The sequence below is a fragment of the Staurois parvus genome, unplaced genomic scaffold (assembly GCF_062004578.1).
Source record: "Staurois parvus isolate SC_StPar_1 unplaced genomic scaffold, SC_StPar_1.0 ptg001869l, whole genome shotgun sequence".
In the NCBI taxonomy this organism is placed as follows: domain Eukaryota; kingdom Metazoa; phylum Chordata; class Amphibia; order Anura; family Ranidae; genus Staurois; species Staurois parvus.
The window spans coordinates 502647-529446 of NW_028319665.1; the positions used below are offsets into that span (position 1 = coordinate 502647).

Sequence of the window (26800 nt, forward strand, 5' to 3'; positions counted from 1 at the left end):
TTCAGGGGAGGGCTTATATTAGCAGTACATCAAAAAGTACCTCTAGGTCTTACTTTCGGGAAAACACGGTAGATTCCTAGAAAAAAGGCTATGATGCAGCAACATTAAACAATATCAAAAGAAGTGGGAGCGAAGAATAGAAGAGACTTGCTTTCCTCTGCTAAATCAAAATCTGAAAAGGTTTTTTCCATTTATCAAAGAAGTTGCTAAAATTATAAAAATAAATTGGGCTAGTTTAAAAAATTACCCTATTCTGAGCAACATACAACGCCCTGAAACATTCCAGAAAGCCCCCTCTTAATTTGGGGGGTTTCCCAAGGTTTATTGGAAATGATACAATTAAACACCCCCTCGTGGCGTTTTGAAAGTTCATTCCCACAGTGGGCTGGGTCACCTGCAGATTGGACAGACCTCCAAAGTCCAGCAACTTTAGCATTTCCTTGGTGTCAGGATCAACCTCAATGATCTCTTGATCCAGGGCAGATACCTCAGGAACATAGTTATCCCTCCTCTCTCCCCTCCTCCTGCAGTTTGATGGAGATGCCTCTGACAGGGCCTCTCTGGATGTGTTTCATGAGATGTGTGACATACCCAGCAATCTTGTGCAGCTTTTTACTGGGGATGATGGCGATCTCTTCACATGCGCGCTTGTTGGTGTGGAAGCCATTGCCCAGCCGGGTGTATTTTTCAGTGATGACCCGAGCAGCCTTTTTCACGGTCTTTGTCCCGACGTGTCCTATGTTGGACCGAGCTGGTAGAGCGAAAGTCCCCTCAAGACATACATTAGCTTTTAATATTGCTGATCCACCTAAAATGTTTTTTTCCTTTGGTATGAAAGGATTCTACCCCTGCAACAGATACATGATCTGCCAATGCAACGGTATTCATAAGAAAATGAAAAACGTTTCTAATGTCTCAGGGAAAATCGCATAACATTGATATATTGATCACATGTAATAGTACACGTTTTATCTCTAAGAATGCTCATGCAAGAAACAGTATGTGGGAAGAACTACAAGGAGACTAAAAAAAGGGACTTAGAATATACATATATATTTATCAAGAAAGGCTTCAAAAGAGAACGCTCTCTCCAAACACTTCAGGGATTTTCATCACAGGGACCCTGCTGGTTTAAACCTTTAAGAATACATACACAGAAAGCTATATACCCACTGACAGTTGCCATCACCCTACATGGAGGAAAAATAGTCCAAAAAGGGCAGTTTATCCGCATACGTAGAAAATGCAATAATATGGAGGATTTCTGCTCTGCTTTCAAAGAGAACTCTCTCTCCAAACACTTCAGGGATTTTCATCACAGGGACCCTGCTTGTTTAAAATTTATAGGCATTGATATCATTAAACACTCATTGGAGGGGTGGACATAAACGCAGGGCAGTGTCAATGATGGAGACTAAAAAGGATTGTAGAATTATGGTCCCTATCCCCACATGGTTTGAACATTGAACTAGACATTAACTGTTTTATAGATAACAGTTGAATGTTTTAATTTTTTTCAATGGTTCAGGCTGGTGGTGGTGGTGTCATGGTGTGGTGGATCCATCTTGCCTTGTATCAATGGTTCAGGCTGGTGGTGGTGGTGTCGTCATGGTGTGGAAGGATCCATCCTGCCTTGTATCAATGGTTCAGGTTGGTGGTGTCATGGTGTGGAAGGATCCATCCTGCCTTGTATCAATAGTTTAGGTTGGTGGTGTCATGGTGAGGGGGATCCATCCTGCCTTGTATCAATGGTTCAGGCTGGTGGTGGTGGTGATGGTGTCATGGTGTGGGGGGACATTTTCTTGGCCACTTTAAGCCCCTTAGTAACAAATGAGCATTGTTTAAATGCCACAGCCTACCTGAGTATTGTATCCGTGACGATGATTAAGAGGCAGATGACCTTTATAAACAGATTCCGGGAAAGTGGGTACTCCCATAGTATCCTTAGACGATCTAAAGCGAAAGCCTCTAAAATGTAAGCGGGAAGATTGCTCACGTGTACTGATAATCTTACCTCCCATGAATAGTCTCCTATGCGCATCATTACCCGGTTTGGGACCCAATGGGAGGCGGTACGTGCAATTCACACCAAGCACTGGCATATTCTTACCCAGTCCCCTGAATCGCAGACTGTAGGCCCCAGACCTCTTATGGTCGCTAAATGAGCAATGAACTTGAGGGATAATCTAGTTAAATCAGAATTCATGCGTACACCAACAAAAAATTGGATTGTACGTTGATCGGATAGATTCAATGATGTCCACAAAGTTTTTCATATCAAGCAATTTATAAACTGTGCCACTACACGAGTGATATACATGCTCCAGTGCCCTTGTGGTAATATATATTGGATAAACAAAAACGTCAATTACATGTGCGTATAGGTAAACATTTAGGCAGCATTTGCAATGAACATGATCGAACTCCCGTACTTGAACATTTTGCTAAATTTCATAATTCATCCCCTGCGGGCTTGCGTGTGAAGGACATTTATGCACTCAACTTGTCTAATCGTAGGGGGGACCTTTGACACGATCCTCCTACGCAAGGAGGTCTCTCTTGACCCTTCACCGTCTATTCTGTCCCCCTCCCATTGGATTATTCCCCATTTCTCGGTAACCTGTCATGTGTGCTCATTAACCACCTCTTCTCCTGTTTTGCCATTTGGGTACTTTGGCTCGCTGGCACATATACTGCATATTATATGGGGTCTTAGTTGCCCTTATGTACTGGTATGTTTGCCCGGAGATGTGTATCTGAATCCACTGTTTTAATTATATGATGATTTGTAGCATTATTGTACTGCTGGAATGACTCTGTCCTGTGGTGGCCATTTTTCTTTTGGGAACCAGATTGTGAGTGTCAGATGGTGCATGGTGGTCAGATGGTTGAGCCGCCAAAGAGAACCTGGAAGCCGGGGACGCGGGCCTCACGATGCTGTGAAGTCAACTCGTTTCACCAACTGAGTCATGCTTCTTCAGGATGTAGCGGCCATATTTTTTAAGACATTTATAGGAGACATAGTAAAAAGGATACAAGCGAGCGCTAGGTATCAAGCCGCTTACATAAAAAGGTGAAACCTCTTACTCTCTAAATAAATATGTAAACAGACATGAAGAGCTAAAAAGACAAAAAAGGTGAAAATAGTGCAGGCGCCTTGTAGCGCTGTAAGTGATCAACTATAAAGTGAATCGTCCAAAGTTGACGTAATAGTAAAGTGAACAAATAAATGTATATCAGATGTAATAGTGATTCGAGTGATTTTTTTTACTCCACACTACAGCCGTGAATCCAGGTCCAGAAATGAATCCTGGAGGAATCAATGAGAACCATAATCAGTACTCCAACCAACATAATGGATATAACCACCACAATGTGGGTAATAATAGACTAATAGACTATCACACTTACACTCCATCTCCCTCTAGAAATAGGGGTAACAAACTTTGATTACCCACCAGGTAGAGTCCCTATCAACACAGTGGCTATGCCCAGAATAGGAATTTTTCCAATTATGAGAATACACATCCCCATAATAACGGAGGAAACTGCTTTAGGCAACCTAACCCCTTCATGAATAAGTCAGGCCAACCCCAGAATAAATTTTTTTTTTTAGGGAAAGGCCCTACAAGAAAAAGGAGTGTCAGAATAGAGGAAAGCAAGGGGGAAAGAGGGTCAATGGACACAAAAAAATAAAAAAAAAATAAAAACTTTAGACACTAATGGCATCTTTAATCTTTAATTTCATACCAAAGTAAAGCCACTCTGAGAATGAATTAGCCCTTTTAAACTAAGGATTAAAATTTGCGCCCAAGTCTAAATTGAACAAATTTCATACATATATAGATATCCATAAATTCACTAGAAAACTGTCCCTTAAAAAAAGATTTTTGTGCAACCCCCTACACGGGAATTGAATAATAATTATAATAATAATAATAATAAATATGAATAGTGGTTTTAAAAGTTTTGAATTTAAAAAATGCTTCATTAACCCCCCTCTCATTCCCACATTAACATATTTAGAAATATGGTTCTAAAAGATCTGGACAATCTCAAAAGTAAAAAAATTGGAATAACCAATAATATTAAAGAAGGTATAAAAGCACTTTTAGAAAATAAAGATTTGGTTATCTGTCCAGCCGACAAAGGGGGTGTAGTGGTAGTTCTGGATAAAGTGGACTACATGGTCACAAAAGTGTATAAAATCCTGGAAGACAGACACTTACACACCTCTTGCAAAACATCCTTTTATTCCTTTTAAAAAGGAGCTTAAGAAAATTAAAAAAAGGATATAAGGATGATGTAACAAATAAAGAAAAAAGGATTTTCTCTGTCCAGTGGCTCCAAGATTGCCCATCCTCTATTGCATAACTAAGGTGCATAAGGACCCCGTACACCCCCCAGGGAGACCCATAGTCCGTGGGATTGGTTCACTTAGCTCTCGAATTGGGGAGTATATTGACTATTTCCTTCAACCACTGGTAACTATCACCCCTGCCTTTCTGAAAGACACTAAAAACAGGTACTAACGGGTATTAAAGATGTCAAGATTGTATCCCCCACCTACCTGGTATCAGCAGATATTGCAGCCTTCTATAGTAACATCAAAACATACAGATGGTATGGCGGCGGTGGATTTCTACTTAAAACACAGCCATAGACATCCCCACACGGCAAAAAAAATTTCCTGTTAGAATGATTGAATTTTGCAATGCAGCATAACTTTTTGGTTTAGCAATCATTTTTATTTGCAAACAACTGGTGTTGCAATGGGAGCAAAATTTGCTCCCAGCTTAGCAAACTTATTTATGTCCAGGTGGGAAGAAGACCTAATCTATTCAATGGATTGGCCAGACCTTGTAGTCCATCGACGATATATCGACGATGTCCTTTTATTATGACAAGGGGATGAGTTCTCTAATCAACTTTAACACTTTGAATTTTAACGATTTGATTAAGTTATCCTTTTAATGACTGACAATTTTTTAGGCCTTACTCTAATAATGGCACTGGTATTAAAAAAACCTTTAACGACACATATACAAAAAGTTACATACCCACTGACAGTTGCCATCACCCTACATGGCTGAAAAATATTCCAAAAAAGGTCAGTTTCTCAGCATACATAGAAAATGCAATAATATGGAGGATTTCTGCTCTCAGGCCGGAATTCTCAGAAATACGGTTTCCCTGAAAAAAAAGGCACTATTATATAAATTTTAGGTAAAAAAAAAAAAATTGCACTAGGGCTTATTTTCGGGTAGGTCTTATTTTTATTGACATTTTTATTCACTTAGTGACACCCCCTCCAACGATCCTCGCAGGATGGATCAGATCCGCGGATTGAACATAATGGATCGGAGTCCGATCCACTATCCTCCCCAATCCGCAGATCCGATCCATCCAGCGGGGATCATCGGCTTGCAACCTGCTCTTTACCAGCTCCATAAAAAAGGTACGTTTTAAAGCAAGCCCCCCCGGCCTCCTTTCTCCCCCCCCTCTCTTCCCCCTACTTACATGAAGCTGCATTGCTGTCACCAGGGTCCGGGGATTACATTGACCTGCTGCATACTCTGCCCGCCCCTCCAGCACTCCGACTTCAGCACCCGTAGCAGAGATGTGGACCCGCCCCTCTACTGAATCTCCAAAGAGGAGAGGTGTCCGAAGAGCCTGCCCCACTGTCCATCCCCTCAATGCCTGATTTCAGAAGCGGCACATACAGGGAATGACTGAGCCTCTCATGGGGCCCTGCAGTGACCCCAGCTCCTCGGGCAGTGCCCGAATGGTCAGTCCGCCCCTGGTGGAGATAGGTTTTATTTCCGGGGGAGGGCTTATATTAGCGGTACATCAAAAAGTACAGCTAGGTCATACTTTAGGGGAAACACGGTAGATTCCTAGAAAAAAAGCTATGATGCAGCAACATTAAACAAATGTGGGAGCGAAGAATAGAATAGGACTTGCTTTCCTCTGGTAAATCAAAATCTGAAAGGTTTTGTCCATTTCTCACTCAATTTTTCAATACAGTATAAAGAAGTTGCTAAAATTATAAAAAGAAACTGGGCTATTTTAAAAAATGACCTTATTCTGAGCAACATACCAGAACGTCTTGAAATAAACTTTCGGAAAGCCCTCTTTCTTTGGGGGTCCCCAAGTTTATTGGAAATGATACAATTAAACACCCCCCCCCCGTGGCGTTTTGAAGTTCATTCCCACAGTGGGCTGGGTCACCTGCAGATTGGACAGGCCGCCAAAGTCCAGCAACTTTAGCATTTCCTTGGTGTCAGGATCAACCTCAATGATCTCTTGATCCAGGGCAGATACCTCAGGAACATAGTCATCCCTCCTGCAGTTTGATGGAGATGCCTTGTCAAAAATCACTCAAGTCACTTTATTACATCTGATATACATTTGATCACTTTACTATTACATCAACTTTGGACGATTCACTTTATATTTGATCACTTATAGCGCTACAAGGCGCCTGCACTATTTTCACCTTGTTTTAGCGCTGCATGTCTGTTCACATATTTAGAGGGTAAGAGGTTTCACCTCTATGTAAGCGGCTTGATACCTAGCGCTCGCTTGTATCCTTTTACTATGTCAGCTATAAATGTGTAAGGGAATTCCTGTACAGCAACTGGTTAATAGACATGAGCATAGGCTTGTGCATGGAGCAGGAGCGTGCCCACTGTTTCTGGTGCCAGATGGACTATTTAAAGGAAGCGCTTACTCTGCCAGTGCTGACTGGTCTTCAGCTAATTCCGTGTCCTGCTGTATCCGGTGTTTATCTGGTACTGACCCAGTTTGCGATTGACCTGCTCTTGGATCCTGTCTATGCTTCTGCTCATGGGTTTCTGATCCTGGCTTCCTCCTGACCACGATCCTTTCTGTGCTTCTGCTCATGGGTTTCTGATCCTGGCTTCCTCCTGACCACGATCCTGTCTGTGCTTCTGCTCATGGGTTTCTGGTCCTGGCTTCCTCCTGACCAAGATCCTGTCTGTGCTTCTGCTCATGGGTTTCTGATCCTGGCTTCCTCCTGACCACGATCCTGTCTGTGCTTCTGCTCATGGGTTTCTGATCCTGGCTTCCTCCTGACCACGATCCTGTCTGTGCTTCTGCTCATGGGTTTCTGATCCTGGCTTCCTCCTGACCACGTCCCTGTCTGTGCTTCTGCTCATGGGTTTCTGATCCTGGCTTCCTCCTGACCACGTCCCTGTCTGTGCTTCTGCTCATGGGTTTCTGATCCTGGCTTCCTCCTGACCCCAACCCTGTCTGATGTTCCGGTACCTCAATCGCTTGCTCGTTGCTGACCCTGGCTCATACTCTGACTATGCTTCCAGTTTTGGCTCTACAGTCCTGCTGAGTGCTTGTCCTGGCTGTCATTACATCAGTTCCGGTTGTCACGGTGTGTTCCGGCCTCACGTTTATGAGAAGTTCTGGCAAGCCACGCACCCAGATCTTGCAGATCCAGTGGAGTGCTTTCTTAATTTCAGCTTGCCGTTCCAGCATCTCCTCTGTTCCTGACTGGATGTCCTGTCTGATTTACTGAGGTTACATCACCAGCTGCAAGTTCCACAATCAATATCCACAGGCACACATGTTCCACCTGTCCCTCACCACCATCTATTTTACCTTCAGTGGGGTCTGGGCCAGGAGATACAAGTGAGGCTGACTGTCAATTCTGACGTCAATTCAGACGTGACAAAATGTCTTCAAAAATATGGCCACTACATCCTGAAGCGTGACAGTGGGCGAAACGCGTTGACGTCACAGCGTCGTGACGCCCGCTTCCCCGGTGTGACAGGAGTCACTTTGGGAGACCCGTCTCAGCTCCCCATATCCCTCTTATGTGTAAGTCACCCTGTGCCTGTTAGGGGTGCAGGGTGATCTGTCCTAATATTGTGTAGACATGTCTAGGAGATAGGTGGGGGTTGATTGTTTAACACCATGTGGTTGAATCCCCTTGTTCTATTGTGTGTCTTGCTTGGGAGCAAACTATTATGAGATGTATATGTTTGTGTATTGGTTTGGTGGGGGGGGGGTGTCTGCTGTGTGTCTCGTTACTAAATGTAGATTGCCCCGCCCTGTGTCATTATGCAGGGGGGATTGTTCCCTTGAATGTATATATCTTGTATCTGTTACAATAAAGGAGTCATTTCATTTATTTCAAGACTTGTGTTGCATGGTCAGTGGTGGTGTCCGGGGATCTGTGTTCAGACAGGGAAGCGGGAGTCTTACAAAAATACCCTAGTGCAGTCGGGGTCCGGTTCCGTTACACTAGACATCCAGGTTCTCTTTGGCGGCTCAACCATCCGACCACCACCTGACACTCTCCGTCCCCGGACAACCACATGGCATGCTTCCGCAGCTCCTACTGCACAGTAAATAACGATCATAGGATGTCGGCATACCATTGGGTGGGCGGACATGGTCTTCACATCAAAAAAACGGGAAAATTCCCCATAATTGCAAAATACTCAGTTGAGTTATATACACCGGATGCCTTTACAATTGTTTTACTGCTGACATACAGCAATTCACTACAATTTTGTATAATAGCTCACCCACCATTTGTTGTATCATGTATACTGCCAACCTACTTGCTAATCATATATAAAATTGGTATCATGGCCATTAGTATCTCCAATTTTTGGGGCTGAGTAGATTGTCCTTTACAGGAGGCATATGGATCAGCTCTGCACCCATGGCGATCAAGGGATTGATGAATCACAACCAACTTGTTTCTCCTTTCATCTTTACTCACTGATTCCAGTTATCCTACTATAGTCCTCCATTGGGGGTTACCCTACTCATTCTATTAGGTATCTGGATCACCATCTTCATAAATTATGATCTATACATGTGAAGTCTCTTATACTCAAGGATCTACCTTATACAGAGGACAAAATTGAGCTTGTCTCATTGTACAGGACGTTTTTGATCCTGCCATTACCTGCCATTGGTTCCACTAACTTCCTTGACCACACCACCGCCAATTTTTTCACAACAAATTTTCAGACCTCCTTTGATCCCTGTTTTTGAGGTTATATGACCCCTTTTGGGTCTCATAATTTATCATACTGACCAATCAATGTACTGAGTGTGTGTGCGTGCGCATGTAGCGTGGACCCGGGTGCCTGGGTGGGTGTTTCTCTATATGGCAATGTTGTCATGATTTTATTGTGCTGGGTGGAGGGCATTGTTAGCTATTTTTACCATGTCATTTTTCAATAAAAGTGTTAAGACGCAGTTTTGTTCGAGGACTTCTTTTCCAGCGAGTTCTTTACTCTTAGGTTGCTATCATTACTGCATATTTTGATCCGGAGGACACCGCCCTGCGATTTGTGGTGAGTCAGCATATTATATATTCATTGAATTTATAGGGAATCCCATTTGTGGTTTTATATTTTTGGTACCCGAGGATTGTTGTTGACCATGTCCATCCCTCTGACTCCAGTGTCCCCATCTTCTGATGGTTCCTTCCAGCAGGATAATTCCCCATGTCACAAAGCTCACATCTCCAACTAAATTTCCTGAACATGACAATGAGGTCACTGCACTCCAGTGGCCTCCACAGTCACTAGCTCTCCATCCAATAGAGCACCTTTGGGATGTGGTGGAATGGGAGATTCGCATCATGGATGTGCAGCCGAAAAATCTACAACTGAGATGCAATCATGTCAATATGGAGCAAAATCTCTGAAGAATATTTCCAATGTCAAATATATGAAGGTAGTTCTGAAGGCAAAAAGGGGGTCCAACCCTGTACTAGCAGGGTGTACCTAATGAAGTGGCCAGTGAGTGTATATTCGAGTGGTACCTCACTGGGACCATTCTTTGGAGGGCAGTGGGTACTTCCATGTCAGAAATGCTGAGTTTATGAGAATGACTCAATACCACTATCAGACCCGCCCCGCAGGCCAGAGTACTTGGTGTCATTCTGGAATCCAACCTATCCTTCCAGCCCCAAGTCTAATCACTAACAAACTCATGCAGACTCCACCTCCGCAACATCGCCAAAATCCGCACGTTCCTAACCCCAGAAACCACTAAACAGCTCATCCACTCCCTCATCATATCACGACTCGACTACTGCAACTCCCTCCCCACTGGCCTGCCTCGCCGCTGGCTATCCCCGCTTCAGTCGATCCTGAATACGGCTGCCAGATTTATTCACCTTTCCAACCGCTCCGTTTCCGCCACCCCCCTCTGCCAATCCCTCCACTGGCCTCCACTCAGTGTCCTCCACCCCCCTCTGCCAATCCCTCCACTGGCTTCCGATTGTGCAACAGATCAAATTCAAAATCCTAACACTGACGTACAAAGCCGTCCACCATACTGCCCCGAACTACATCACTGACCTAATATCCAAGTACCGCCCAGCACGCACACTCCGCTCCTCACAAGACCTCCTCTCTAGTTCCCTGGTCTCCTCCTCCCATGCCCGCCTCCAGGACTTCTCCAGGGTGTCACCCATCCTCTGGAACTCCCTGCCCCAACCCATCAGATCACCTACTCTCCTCTCCTTTAGGCGCACCCTGAAAACCCACCTCTTCAGGGAAGCCTACCCCACCCCCTGCTAACTTGCCGACCTCCTCCACTCTTCCCACCACTCCATCACCCACAGCTATCTCCTCCTGTGCCACCATCCCCTCCCTCCTAGATTGTAAGCTCCAAGGAGCAGGGCCCTCGAACCCCTCGTGTATCGCATTGTTTTGTACTGTCGCATTTTCTGTCTCCCATTGTAATGTACAGCGCTATAATAATTGGTTCATGTGGGGAAAGAGTGTTAGGGTATGGGATAATCTAAAATACTCCCAAGTGTGGTAGTATCAGATTCCCATTAGAGAGCTCAAACCTTGACTGGAACTCTATTTTGGTTTACTAAAACATTCATACAGAACCATTCTTTAACCTCCCTAGTGGTTTTCCCGAGTCTGGCTCGGGGTTAAATCTTGCTGTCAAAAAGCGGTACCCAGAGCCAGACTCGGGCTCACCGCAATCTAATTACCTGGTGCCGATCTGTGTCCCTGGTCCTGCACTGCCAGCAGCCATCCCCTCCGCCCGTCCCCAGTCTCCTTCCCCGCTATTGCATCCTGATCTCTGATCAGCGTGAGTCTGCAGTGCCTGCCATCGGTGGGTGTGGCTTGCTGGAGGCGAGAATTATAAAAATAGATCACTGTCAAAAAAAAAAAAAAAAAAGTGTGACTAATGCATACATTGTAACTCTAGCTGAGATATTTCCATAGTGCAGTTTCAGCTTCTGTGACTAAAAACGGTTTTGTGCTCATGACTTCCAAAAAGCGTCTCGCTAGCGCTAAAGGTTTTTGATGAGCTAGCAAACAGCGACAGTGAGGAGCTACTTGAATTGAGCGAAGGCGATTTGTCTTCAAATGAAGACAGTGGCGAATCTGAGATTGACGCGAGTGATCTGCACACATGGTGCACTATTGTGATACGCCAGCGCTGCCAAGATTTCCGTTTACAGGCGCACCTGGTATGAAATTCCACGTTGAAGGTGACAACCCCTTGGCGTACTTAGAATGGTTTCTGACCGATGAGGTTATTGGAATAATTGTGACGGAGACAAACAGGTACGCAGCGCAACAAGGGAAGGCTCAGCTGGATACAGTAAATCGCATCCAAGAGCACGATTTGATGTCAAATCCTACCTGGTGTGCGAATCCCGTACTGGCTACATCTGGAACACAGTCATACACCGGCAAAGGCACAAAATGCGATCTCGAGTACAGCAAATATGGAATTGCAACATCTTCTGTCCTGTCACTGATTGAGCCTCTGCTAAACCAAGGTTACTGTGTAACAACGGACAATTTCTACACCTCTCCAGAACCTTATGAGGTTCTTCAGCACAAAAACGGATGACTATAGAAACGATCGGGCTAACCGGCGCAACCTGCCATCCATGTTTGGAAAACCCAATCTGAAGTCTGGAGAATTAGTTGCCTGACAAAGGCAAAAATGATGGCACTGAGATGGCGGGACAAGAAGGATGTGTGCCTAATGAGTACCATTCACAATGCCTCCACAGTGATGGTACAATCAGAAGGTGGGAAAAACATCCAGAAGCCGCAGGTAGTTGACTACAACAGCACCATGGGAGGTGTCCACAGAGCTGACCAAGCTAGGACTTTCTATCCAACGATGAGAAAGCAGCAGAGAAATTATGAAAATATTTCCCGCCATCTTCTGGAACAGTGCTTGTGAAATGCCTACATTCTGTTCTGCAAAACCAGCGACAAGCCTGTGCTTCATGTGGAAAATTAAGGAATCCATCTTCCTCAAGCATCAAACGCCATCAGTGTCTGTGGGTAGATCCTGACGACGTGCTGTGGGAATTGTCAACCCAGAACGCCTGACTGGACGTCTTTATGGACCACATCCCACCAACCCAAAAATAGGCAGCATCTACATGGATGTGTGTGTGGTATGTTGCTCTCGGCAAGATGAGTGTGGGGGAAAAAATCTGCAAGGAAACATGCTTCAACTGTCCTGATTGTGATGTTGGACTTTGCACAGTCCCATGTTTCAGGATATACCACACCCGGGATGTTTTCTAGAATATGCCGTGTCTATAGACTATTGTTTTGGACAGTGTCAGGCACCGCCCGTATCTCTAGTGGTCCACAGAACGGGATTCCCCAAGACGCGGAGTCCAAGTCCCAGTCTGCCTTTTCACCAGAGCCCCTGATGGTGGGGATGGACTTGGTGCAAGACTGAAACCAGGTCACGACCAGAGTGCACCCAACTGTGGTAGAGAGGTCCCGCCGAGGGTATGTGCTGGGGGGTGAGCCTGCTGTGAAGAGGCTGACAAGTCCAGGTCCTGAGCGGGATGGATGGATGACAGTCAGGAATGAGCGTAGTCAGGCTAGCTGGGTCGGTAACGGAGGAGAAAGGTAAGTACTAAAACAGTAGACAGAGCAGCCGGGTCACGAGCCAAGGTTCAGCAACGGGAGGTCCACTTTGTGGTGTTTGCTTTGCTTGTCTGTCTAGCCTTTCACTCCCTTAGATTTTGTACTCTGTTTTTGTACTAGGGCTTCAGACATCTAAAAGACTTACATGCTCTGCCTTGGCCTAGGTAGATTTTTGGTTTGTATGTCCAGAACAAAATGTGAGAATATACAGCAGCCTTAGCAAGAAATAGGGGCTGTAAAAACGCACATTTATGTGGTGGGGCGCTGCGTGTGATTTCTCGGTGGACTTCTTCCATCTCATTGTAGATAAGCAAGTTATTTTATGATGTTATGATTTACTTATACCAACTAATATGACATGTAAAGTTGAACTGTAAGTCAGTAACGGGTTTCTATTCAATTATATTCCCAGCTCCATAGCGGCCTTAGCCAGGAATAAGGGCTGTAAAAACGCCCATTTATATGGCGTGCCGCTGTGAAGGACTTTGGAAAACCTGTTATACCGCCTTGTACATAACTAAGATATTTATTAATAATGACGGTATGATTTGTACATACAAACCAATGATATGAAACTTATTGCCAAACTGACAGTAGCAGTTTTAAAATTAAAAATATTTCCAATAGTAATATACAACAGGCAGGAGAGTAGTCTGGGACGAGCCGGGGGTTAGAGCAGGAGGTCAACACAAATCAGGACAAGCAGGATCAGCAATGGGTACGCACTTCAGAACACGGGAACGCACTTCAGAACACGGGTACGGGAACGCACTTCAGAACACGGGTACGGGAACGCACTTCAGAACACGGGTACGGGAACGCACTTCAGAACACGGGTACGGGAACGCACTTCAGAACACGGGTACGGGAACGCACTTCAGAACACGGGTACGGGAACGCACTTCAGAACACGGGTACGGGAACGCACTTCAGAACACGGGTACGGGAACGCACTTCAGAACACGGGTACGGGAACGCACTTCAGAACACGGGTACGGGAACGCACTTCAGAACACGGGTACGGGAACGCACTTCAGAACACGGGTACGGGAACGCACTTCAGAACACGGGTACGGGAACTAGACCTTGCGGCAACCTAGTCACCGTCTGGCCAGTTTAAATAGTGCGCCCTGCACCGTCATTGGTGCAATTGCCAACGCCCAGGTCCTAGTGCACATTAGTGCACCTAGGCAATCTGCGTATGTGCAGACCTGTGCGCCGCTGCAGAACTGTTTGGTAGAAACACAACTTGTTGTGTTTGGAGGAGAGAGAATGCTGAGTTGCATCCAAAGAACACCATACCTACTGTGAAGCATGGGGGTGGCAACATCATGCTTTGGGGCTGTTTCTCCGCAAAGGGACCAGGACGACTGATCCATGTACAGGACAGAATGAATGGGGCCATGTATCGTGAGATTTTGAGTGCAAACCTCCTTCCATCAGCAAGGGCATTGAAGATGAAACGTTGCTGGGTCTTCCAACATGACAATGATCCCAAACATACCGCCCGGGCACTGGAGTGGCTTCGTAAGAAGCATTTCAAGGTCCTGGAGTGGCCTAGCCAGTCAACAGATCTCAACCCCATAGAAAACTTTTGGAGGGAGTTGAAAGTCCGTGTTGCCCAGCGACAGCCCCAAATCACCACTGCTCTAGAGGAGATCTGCATGGAGGATGGGCCAACATACCAGCAACAGTGTGTGCCAACCTTGTGAAGACTTCCAGGAAACGTCTGACCTCTGTCATTGCCAACAAAGGATATATAACAAAGTATTGACATGAACTTTTCATATTCACCAAATACTTATTTTCCCCCATAATTTGCAAATAAATTCTTTCCAGATCAGCCAATGATATTGTCTGGATTTGTTTTCTCATTTTGTCTCTCATAGTTGAGGTCTCCCTATGATGCCAATTACAGGCCTCTCTCATCTTTGTAAGTGGGAGAACTTGTACCATTGGTGGGGACTAAATACTTTTTTTTGCCCCACTGTAGGTTTTCAGAGATCGCCTAAAAAGTGAGCAGAGAAGAGAGATAGTCTGATGGATTGGGGTAGAGAGTTCCAGGTAGATACGGCGCTTATTCAGGCACACAAATGAAAATAATAAAATCGCACAGTCTGAGTAAGAAGTGTTCAGAAGTGGTGCAGGCTTGACTTGGTGAGGCCAGAATTTAATACCTTTTAGAGAAAAAAAAAAAAAAAAGGACTTCGTAATCAGACCAGCCGACAAGGGAGGAGGGGTTGTGGTACTCAATAAAACAGATTACTTTTTTTTATTTTTCATGAGCCCGATTTACACATAAAAAGTAATTATATATATATATATATATATATATATATTTTAACATATGAACCTGGATTACATGACCTTTATATGTCTTTGTTTTATATTCCGTCAATTGCAAACCTTTTAATTTTATTTTTATGCATTCATTTTGGGGTTTATAATTTTCCAAATCTTATGGAATTTTATGCAAGTTTTATAAAGATTTTGTATGTTTTTATGCACACTAAGGTTTTATTTCTACCGGAATTTACCCACTCTATGGACTTATATTTTACTTTATTTAATGGATGTTATTTTACATTGAACTAAATCATACTGATTACACTGTTCAACAGGTAAAAAGTTTTGGGCATAAAATTAGCTAATCTTACATAATTTTGGGGTGCTGAAAACGAAAATGACCCTAAAAAAATGTTGATTGGCTCTAGTTTCCATGATATATTCACCAATCTAATGACGTAAGCCATTCAAAATTATGATGCAACTTCAGCTGCATATTGCGCAATTGATACTGGTGACCAATAGAAAATGTCATGTATACTGAGATGATGCAATATTAGCCTTTAATTGCATCACTTCACTGCATAAAAGCTGCAGTATCTGTAGCTGATTGGAGTTCGTCTTTACATTTCGTTTTATGCTTCTATAGGCTACTCAGTAATGCCTCGAACTTGTGTGAATAAAGCAGATAATTTCTGCTATATCTGCGGTGAAAAAACTTTTATCTCACAAAAAAGGAGGATAACAGGAATGATTAAGAAAGCCTACAACTTGTATTTTGGCTGCAAGATAGGAGACCAGGACAAGAGCTGGGCACCACATATATGCTGCAATTCTTGTGGGACGGCACTGGAGCAATGGTTGAATGGAAAAAAGGCATCTATGCCTTTCGCTGTGCCAATGATTTGGAGAGAGCCAACAGATCATGTTAGTAATTGTTACTTTTGTATGGTGCCTCCAATTGTAAAAGGGCTAAATAAGAAGAAAAAGTTATCTGTGCACTATCCAAATATTCCATCGGCAATACGTCCAGTTCCTCATGGAGAGGGGCTACCAATTCCTAAAGAATCCTTCGTGGTTGAGTCAAGTGAGGAAGAACCTGAAGCGTGTAGTCACGTGCAGTTGTAAGAGATAGCCCTTTCCTCGAATACAAGAGAAAAGCCAAGAGAAGCAAAACCGACACAAACTGAAGACAAAACTAGTGAGAATCCTAAGTATTAAAATGATTCAACTTAGCTTATGGCTATAATTTTTCTTGGTAATCCTATGCAATATATTATGCCATTTAGGCTGTTATGTAGTCAATATCACTTGCTTTATATTTGTGGAAAGACATCTATCTATAGAATTATTGTGCATTATGTAGTCATTACGCCTATAGTAGAAAACTTTCCGTTTACAGAAAAACTAGAGCCAATTGACAAATTTCATTGTTATATTTGAACTCAGAATGTGAAATTCATTAAGAAATGGATCCTTTTGTTTCCAAAACTGGCAAAAAATAAAAATTTGTTGAACAGTGTTATCATATGGATTATTTTATGCCATTTACCCTGATATATATGCTGATTATATTGATTTTATTATAGTGTGATTTTATGTTTCAGCTCTGCTACATTGAGTTGACAATTTATATAAAAATTATTCATTTTTTATTAATTCTTGCACATACATATAACTAGGATTATTCAATTACTTGAACAGGGAATCGTTAACTATGGCACACAAAGTCCTCCTTGCTCACATTAGATATGCATTGACGACTGACTCGTTCCCTTATTTTGGATTGGAGTTCTCCCTTAAAACTGGTGGTTATTGTGAACAGTGATAGATGGTAGCCGAACTGTCTCATTAACTTGTGTTTACTGCCAACAAAATGGTGCCGCTGTGCGCACATACCCGCCACAGACACAGGGACATGTAACTGATTCCCGGTCCACTGCAAAATGGCGTGTGGCGAGTCGGCAAAAATGGCGGGCGCGATAACCGCGAGCGCCATTTTCAAAGATAAATAGAAGTGTTCAGACGTCTCTTGCTGTAAGCCCGCACCCTATGACTAAGTGCCTAGCACGAAACACGTCAGGGGGGGCTACAGCAACCTAGACGTCACGCCACCGCTGGTGGCCATCCTGAGAATACATGGTCAGTGTATTTTTACTTTTGCTCTTGCATCACTTGTTATCTGTGGAATAAAATCACCCCTTTGCAGTATCACGCTATGTGGTGTGCTTCATTGGACTCTTTGAGCGCCATCATTTGCAGAAGCCATTTGAGTGATGACCCAACGCGGTGATACACGCTAAGGGATCCCAGAGACCCTCACACAGACGTGACCAGACCCTGTCTTAAGACCTTAATGGTGTATTGGAACCTGGCCGAGCTTAGGAGATGACCTGAATAAACCTGATGAGACAGGATATATTATTAGAAGCCCTGCACCCTTTGAGGACGTGCATAGCACGAAACGCGTCAGGGGGGCTACAGCATCCGGACATCTAACCACCGCTGGTGGCCATCCTGAACTTTTGGTCAGTAACATTTTTATTTAAGCACTGAATCAATAAACGCATCTCAAAGCAATATTATACTATGTGGCGTCCCTTATTGGGCTCTCCCTGAGAGTACCACCTCCTACAGTGCCTGCTTGGATAAAGGGGACCTCTGATGCCTGAGATTGCTTGATGACCTTCTGGAACCCTATCATTACGGGGAAGCAGAGGATGATGTAGAGTGCGACCTGACCAGAATACTGATGACCTAGGTGTTTGACGAGTAAACATACTTTCTTCATGCGTATTTTATACGCACTTCTGGTGAGTGCGCATTCTATTCATTTAATGATCTTCACCTCTGGATTGCACAGTACCACTACAAAATAGGATCCCACATGATTGATATAAGTTATATCTTGGGATGTGGACATTTTTGTGATGAACTGTCATTGCACTGTGCACATTTATATTGATATTTACTCGCAATCGAATAGAGTAATAATTGTCACTTATTCCTATTGCACCTATTTTTCTCTAGTCTTTGGAAAGGTTGGTTGCCTTTGTGGTGTTCTAGCAGCTTAACACATTAAGTAGCGCTCGCTATACTCTATATAAAGGATATTATCTCAAATGTGCGTTTATAGCGCACTTCTGGTGAGTGCGCACTTTACTTATTTAAACCACTTCATCTGGCACCCTCGGATCAGTTACCCATGCACGTTGATTGTGATCCCGAAGAGATCCTCACGTCTTTTTTTGGGAAAAATTTTCACCGTTTTAATCACCTGGTGGTGATATACAACATATTTATTCTTTTTAATTACCATCTTGGATGTTTAGGATAATTAGTGATCACTTTGCATTTTATCATACTTATGTTCTTGTTTTAGCGCTGCACCTTTCTTTGATTGTTTATATTTGAAGGTTGTTTTTGGTTACCTTTGGTGTACCGGCGGCTGTTTTTTTTAGTAACGCTCGCTGAAACGGTTTGTTAAAACAGATCACATGACTGGAGGTACTTAGAATTCTGAATGATAAAGGACACTTATTATATTCTCCCCAGAGAACCCTTAAACACCTACAAACGGGATTTAAAAAACGAGTAAAAAAAAAAAAAAAAAAAAAAAAGTTTGATAAACAGATTAATATAAAATAAACATTTTTATGCCCCTCTGCTATCAAAATTACCAATTTGGTATTGCCTTCCCAAAATCCATAAAAATTGTACACAACCACCTGGGAGACCAATAAAATCGGTGGGATAGGCTCCTTGTGCTCTAGAATCGGTGAGTACATTGATTTTTTTCTTACAACCTTTAGCATCAACCACACCGACGTATCTAAAAGGATACTAAAGCAGGTACTGAATGACATTAAAAGGGGAATCACCAACCCTGATGTTTCTCGTTACGGCTGATGTAGCCTCGTCATACCGTAATATAGACCATAAAGATGGAATGGCAGCTAGATGGAGATGATAGTATCACTCCCTCTCATAATAAATTATATTCTGGAGTTATTTGAATCTGTCACGACAAGAAATTTTTGGTTTAACAAATATATTTTTTATCTGCAGACCAAGGGTGTAGCCATGGGGGCTACATATGCTCCCAGCTTGGCAAATCTTTTCATGGCCAGATGGGAAGATATGATTTATGGTAGGGAGTGGCCGGAGCTACTCTTTTATAAACGTTCTATTGATGATATCCTACGGTGGCACGGGAAGGAGGAAGCCTTAATTAACTTCTTTGGTACCCTAAACAATCCCATTAACATACAACTTACATAAACTGACAGTACGAAAGAAATGAACTTTCTGGATCTCACCTCTCATAAACCAAGGAACACGGGTTGTAACTATCTTTTAAAAACACGGATAGGGATAGTTATATTCCCATTGACAGCTGCCACCACCCTTCATGACTGTCCAACATACCTAAAAAGGGACAATTCATTAGAATTAGGTGTAATTGTGGAGACTTGGATACGTTTTTCTCACAAGCAGCTATTCTTAAAAAGATTGAGGGGGAAAAAAAAAAAAAAAAAAAAAAAAAAAAAGGTATGAAGAGGCAATATTAAACCAAACAGTGAAACAGTTTGCCCATATGGATAGGGAGATACTAACCCAACCTAAGAAAGATGACTTATCAAGTTTATAACTAACTTCTCTATAAAAACATAGGGAAGGAAAATACAAACTGGGGAGTGCTAACAGACCCCATTCTGTCCAAATTACTTCCAGACAGGCCAGAAATTACATTTTGGAAAGCAACGCCACTTAGAACCAAAATAGCACCAAACATTATAGACCCTCCTACTGACATCACTTCTCTGTTCTAAGAGGCTTTCATCCCTGTAATAAATGTGTGATATGTAAGTGCAATGAAGGAAAAAGAATGAATCTCCCACACTACAGGGAGGCGATATGAAATCTCCTCGTTCAGATCTTGTAATAGCAGATACGTTGTGCATTTATTAGAGTGCCCATGACATAAGCAGTATGTAGGAAGGACCACAAGGAGACTGAGGGACAGACTCCGAGAGCACGTGTATAACATCGAGGTTTAACCGCCTCCCACCCGCCATATAAAAAAGGTAATGACGGGCGCAATGTGGTTCTCTCGTTCAGGGAGGACATCATGTGACGTCCTCCCACTCTAACCGCGCGTGTGCAGCTCCAGGAGCGCACAGCGCGGCGATCGGTGGTGCGCCGTGTCCCGCGGCACAATGTGAATGAAATCCTATTGGTGGCACAATGTGAAAGAAATCCAATTGGTAGTATAATGTGAATGAAATATATTCTACTAGCAGATAATCTGAAATAAATGATATCCGTGAATAAAAAGTTGTTTCAAGTGTAGGAAAGCAATATTAGAAGTATAATGTGAATTGAAAAATTTCAAGAATATGAAATACATTTTATTTTTAGTATAATGGGAATGAAAAAGTACAATTAGACGAACGTAAATAAAAAATTCTGTTAGAAGTGAAAAAAATCGAATTCTATAAGTAATATATTGTGAATGAAATACATTGGAAGGGAAAAAGAAAAAAAAACAAATGGGGGGGATGGTCTGAAATGCGCCCCGTACTATAAAACTGTAGAGCGACCTGCCACACATTACACTGCTGAGGTCTGATGTGCGGATCTCTGTATATAGGACGTAACACGGATACCTCCCTGTATATAGGACGTAACGCGGATCTCCCCCTGTATATAGGACGCAATACGGATCTCCCCCTGTATATAGGACGTAACGCGGATCTCTCCCTGTATATAGGACGTAACGCGGATCTCTCCCTGTATATAGGACGCAACGCGGATCTCCCCCTGTATATAGGACGTAACACGGGTCTCCCCCTGTATATAGGACGCAATACGGATCTCCCCCTGTATATAGGACGCAATACGGATCTCCCCCTGTATATAGCACGCAATGCGGATCTCTCCCTGTATATAGCGTGTAATGCGGATCTCTCCCTGTATATAGCGTGTAATGCGGATCTCTCCCTGTATATAGCGTGTAATACGGATCTCCCCCTGTATATAGGACGCAATACGGATCTCCCCCTGTATATAGGACGCAATACGGATCTCCCCCTGTATATAGGACGCAATGCGGATCTCTCCCTGTATATAGCACGCAATGCGGATCTCTCCCTGTATATAGCGTGTAATGCGGATCTCTCCCTGTATATAGCGTGTAATGCGGATCTCTCCCTGTATATAGCGTGTAATGCGGATCTCTCCCTGTATATAGCGTGTAATGCGGATCTCTCCCTGTATATAGCGTGTAATGCGGATCTCTCCCTGTATATAGGACGTAATACGGATCTCTCCCTGTATATAGGACGTAATACGGATCTCTCCCTGTATATAGCGTGTAATACGGATCTCTCCCTGTATATAGGACGTAATACGGATCTCCCCGTATATAGCGTTTAATACGGATCTCTCCCTGTATATAGGACATAATACAGATCTCCCCCTGTATATAGCGTGTAATACGGATCTCTCCCTGTATATAGCGTGTAATTGCGGATCTCTGTATATAGGACGTAATGCGGATCTCCCCCTGTATATAGGACGTAATACGGATCTCCCCCTGTATATAGGACGTAATACGGATCTCCCCCTGTATATAGCGTGTAATTGCGGATCTCTGTATATAGGACGTAACACGGATCTCCCCCTGTATATAGAACGTAATGCGGATCTCCCCCTGTATATAGCGTGTAATGCGGATCTCTCCCTGTATATAGCGTGTAATGCGGATCTCTCCCTGTATATAGCGTGTAATGCGGATCTCTCCCTGTATATAGCGTGTAATGCGGATCTCTCCCTGTATATAGCGTGTAATGCGGATCTCTCCCTGTATATAGCGTGTAATGCGGATCTCTCCCTGTATATAGCGTGTAATGCGGATCTCTCCCTGTATATAGGACATAATACGGATCTCTCCCTGTATATAGGACGTAATACGGATCTCTCCCTGTATATAGCGTGTAATACGGATCTCTCCCTGTATATAGGACGTAATACGGATCTCCCCGTATATAGCGTTTAATACGGATCTCTCCCTGTATATAGGACATAATACGGATCTCCCCCTGTATATAGCGTGTAATACGGATCTCTCCCTGTATATAGGACATAATACGGATCTCCCCCTGTATATAGCGTGTAATACGGATCTTTCCCTGTATATAGCGTGTAATACGGATCTCCCCCTGTATATAGCGTGTAATTGCGGATCTCTGTATATAGGACGTAATGCGGATCTCCCCCTGTATATAGGACGTAATACGGATCTCCCCCTGTATATAGCGTGTAATTGCGGATCTCTGTATATAGGACGTAACACGGATCTCCCCCTGTATATAGCGTGTAATTGCGGATCTCTGTATATAGGACGTAACACGGATCTCTCCCTGTATATAGCACGCAATGCGGATCTCTCCCTGTATATAGCACGCAATGCGGATCTCCCCCTGTATATAGCACGCAATGCGGATCTCCCCCTGTATATAGCGTGTAATGCGGATCTCCCCCTGTATATAGCGTGTAATGCGGATCTCCCCCTGTATATAGCGTGTAATGCGGATCTCCCCCTGTATATAGCACGTAATGCGGATCTCTCCCTGTATATAGCGTGTAATGCGGATCTCTCCCTGTATATAGCGTGTAATGCGGATCTCTCCCTGTATATAGCGTGTAATGCGGATCTCTCCCTGTATATAGCGTGTAATTGCGGATCTCTGTATATAGGACGTAACACGGATCTCCCCCTGTATATAGCGTGTAATTGCGGATCTCTGTATATAGGACGTAACACGGATCTCTCCCTGTATATAGCACGCAATGCGGATCTCTCCCTGTATATAGCACGCAATGCGGATCTCCCCCTGTATATAGCACGCAATGCGGATCTCCCCCTGTATATAGCGTGTAATGCGGATCTCCCCCTGTATATAGCGTGTAATGCGGATCTCCCCCTGTATATAGCGTGTAATGCGGATCTCCCCCTGTATATAGCGTGTAATGCGGATCTCTCCCTGTATATAGCACGTAATGCGGATCTCTCCCTGTATATAGCACGTAATGCGGATCTCTCCCTGTATATAGCGTGTAATGCGGATCTCTCCCTGTATATAGCGTGTAATGCGGATCTCTCCCTGTATATAGCGTGTAATGCGGATCTCTCCCTGTATATAGCGTGTAATGCGGATCTCTCCCTGTATATAGCGTGTAATGCGGATCTCTCCCTGTATATAGCGTGTAATACGGATCTCTCCCTGTATATAGCGTGTAATGCGGATCTCTCCCTGTATATAGCGTGTAATGCGGATCTCTCCCTGTATATAGCGTGTAATGCGGATCTCTCCCTGTATATAGCGTGTAATACGGATCTCTCCCTGTATATAGCGTGTAATGCGGATCTCTCCCTGTATATAGCGTGTAATACGGATCTCTCCCTGTATATAGCGTGCAATACGGATCTCTCCCTGTATATAGCGTGTAATACGGATCTCTCCCTGTATATAGCGTGTAATACGGATCTCTCCCTGTATATAGCGTGTAATGCGGATCTCTCCCTGTATATAGCGTGTAATACGGATCTCTCCCTGTATATAGCGTGCAATACGGATCTCTCCCTGTATATAGCGTGTAATACGGATCTCTCCCTGTATACAGTGTAATGTACACCCCCTTCTATAGATGGAACACACAGAGTCGGTCGATGGTGGGTCTCCTCAGTCACCCCTCTCCTGTATATTACACCCTCCATCCCTCCCCCGCCCGGCTCCTCATGCAGCACGCAGCTCCCTCAATCACCATCCTCCCTCCTCAACCACCGTCTGCAATATGACCTCCGTCTGTCTCACTTCCCCTTCCCAGGATTCCCCGAACTCCCGCCCACACACACAGTCACTAGAGGACAAAGTACCCCTGAGGGCTCCGGACCTGCGGCCGCCATTTTGGAGTGGGACTCAGTTTGCATTTTCATCGAATGGTAAGCCTGGCAAAAAGGGAAGTGCGGGAACTAGAGGGCGGAGTCTAGATGTAAGCCGGGGATCCGGCAGGCGGCCGCCATTTTTCGGTAGACACATTGCTTAGGTCCAAGTCATAGACCCAGTCAGAACAACCGGAAGTTATCGTCCTTAGAGATTTTATTATACACTTCCTGTATCTATACCACAAATCAAAATGTTAATTGTTATATATATATATATATTTATTTTTTTTTTATATTTTTTTATTTATATATATATATATATATATATATATATTTACATTTTGATTTCTGGTATAGATACAGGAAGTGTATAATAAAAGGTCTGTGTATATATATCATTTTGTATTATTATTGATATAAATATACATATATACTCTATATTGCCAGAAATATTGGGCCGCCTGCCTTTCCACACACATGAACTTTAACCACTTGACACCAACCGTACACAAATATGCGACCTCTCTGGGCCTTGACACCGAGCGGCCGCATATTTGCGTATCATTTGAAAACACGTATGTGCTGAGAAAGGGCCCAGTTATATATATCCAGAGGATCCCTCCAGAGGATTCCCCCCCGACCAGGCCATTTTTTGCGTTACAGCGCTGGGTTACTTTAACAATTGCGCGGTCATGCAACGCTGCACCCAAATTAAATTTATGCCTTTTTTTACCCACAAATAGAGCTTTCTTTCGGTGGTATTTGCCTGTGCATTTTTTCATTTTTTGCGCTGTAAGCAAAAAAAGACCAACAATTTTCAGAAAAAAACAATATTTTGGACTTTTTGCTATTAACCCCTCGCCTACCGGGCACTTATACCCCCTTATTTACCAGGCCAATTTTCAGCTTTCAGCGCTGTCACATTTTGATTGACAATTGCGCGGTCATGCAACATTGTACCCATATGAATTTTTGATCATTTTTTTCTCACAAATAGAGCTTTCTTTTGGTGGTATTTAATCGCCAATGGGCGCTTTACTTTTTGCGCTATAAATAAAAAAGTGCAAAAACTTTGAAAAAAAAAAAAAGTTTCTTTGTTTCTATTATAAAATTTTTCAAACAGGTAATTTTTCTCCTTCACTGATGTGCGTTGATGAGGCAGCACTGATGGGCACTGATAGGCGGCACTGATAGGCAGCACTAAAGGGCACTGATAGACAGCACTAATGAGGTGTCACGGATAGGCGGCACTGATAGACAGCACTAATGAGGTGTCACGGATAGGCGGCACTGATAGACAGCACTAATGATGTGTCACGGATAGGCGGCACTAATATACAGCACTGATAGGCGACACTGATAGGTTACACTGATGATGGGTACTGATAGACGGCACTAAAGGGCACTGATAGACAGCACTAATGATGTGTCACAGATAGGCGGCACTGATAGACAGCACTAATGAGGTGTCACGGATAGGCGGCACTAATATAGAGCACTGATAGGCGACACTGATAGGTTACACTGATGATGGGTACTGATAGGCAGCACTAAAGGGCACTGATAGACAGCACTAATGATGTGTCACAGATAGGCGGCACTGATAGACAGCACTAATGAGGTGTCACGGATAGGCGGCACTAATATACAGCACTGATAGGCGACACTGATAGGTTACACTGATGATGGGTACTGATAGACGGCACTGACTGGCGTCACTGCTGGGCACTGACTGGCACAACCGCTGGGCACTGAATGGTGGCACTGACTGGCAGCACTGCTGCGCTGCACTGGTGGGTGGCACTGGTGGACAGCACTGGTGGGTGGGCACAGGTGGGTGGCACTGGTGGACAGCACTGGTGGGTGGGCACAGGTGGGTGGCACTGGTGGGCACAGGTAGGTGGCACTTCTGGGCACAGGTGTGTGACACTGCAGAGTGGCACAGGTGGGTGCACTGCTGGGCACAGGTGGGTGATCTGCTGGGCACAGGTGGGCGGAGCTAGTGGGCGCACTGCTGGGCACAGGTGGGCGGAACTTGCGGGTGGCACTGCTGGGCACCGATCATCAGGGCACTGATCATCAGTGCCCTGATGATCGGTGCCGATCCCCACTCTGACAACTGCCGGTTCTCGGCAGTACTTTCCTCACGATCTGACAGCGTGAGGAAAGTGCAGCCGAGAACCGGCACTTGCATTTCCCTCTGATCAGCGTGTCATTGGACACCGCTGATCATGTGGTAAAAGGCTGCTGTGATTGGCCTTTTACCACATCACGTGATCAGCTGTGTCCGTAGGGGCCACTCAGAACTGGCCGGCCGCAGTGCAGCCGTCATTCGGCTTTCTGCGGTCGGCAGCTAGTTAATCATATCCAGTAAAAAAATTTAAAAAATCAGATTTTAATCAATAAATTAATTTGTACGTATAAAATACACATACATTAATTGGTTTACGTGACAGTTATTGCGTTTATAAATGGCGGTATAGATACTGGGATTTTTTTCTTTCCTACTAGTAATGGCGGTGATCAGCGACTTATAAGCTAGACTGCGGAGGACATTCTGACACTGGGGTGGGGGTAACTGACTTGGTGTCACTGACATCCCCGGTGACACCAATACAGTGATCGG

The 26800-nt window shown here is 44.0% G+C and overlaps 1 pseudogene; it reads right to left on the minus strand.

The window, feature by feature from the left end:
- Positions 1–339: 339 nt before the first annotated feature.
- LOC149433983 (small ribosomal subunit protein eS17-like) lies at positions 340–11058 on the minus strand (annotated as a pseudogene).
- Positions 11059–26800: the final 15742 nt, after the last annotated feature.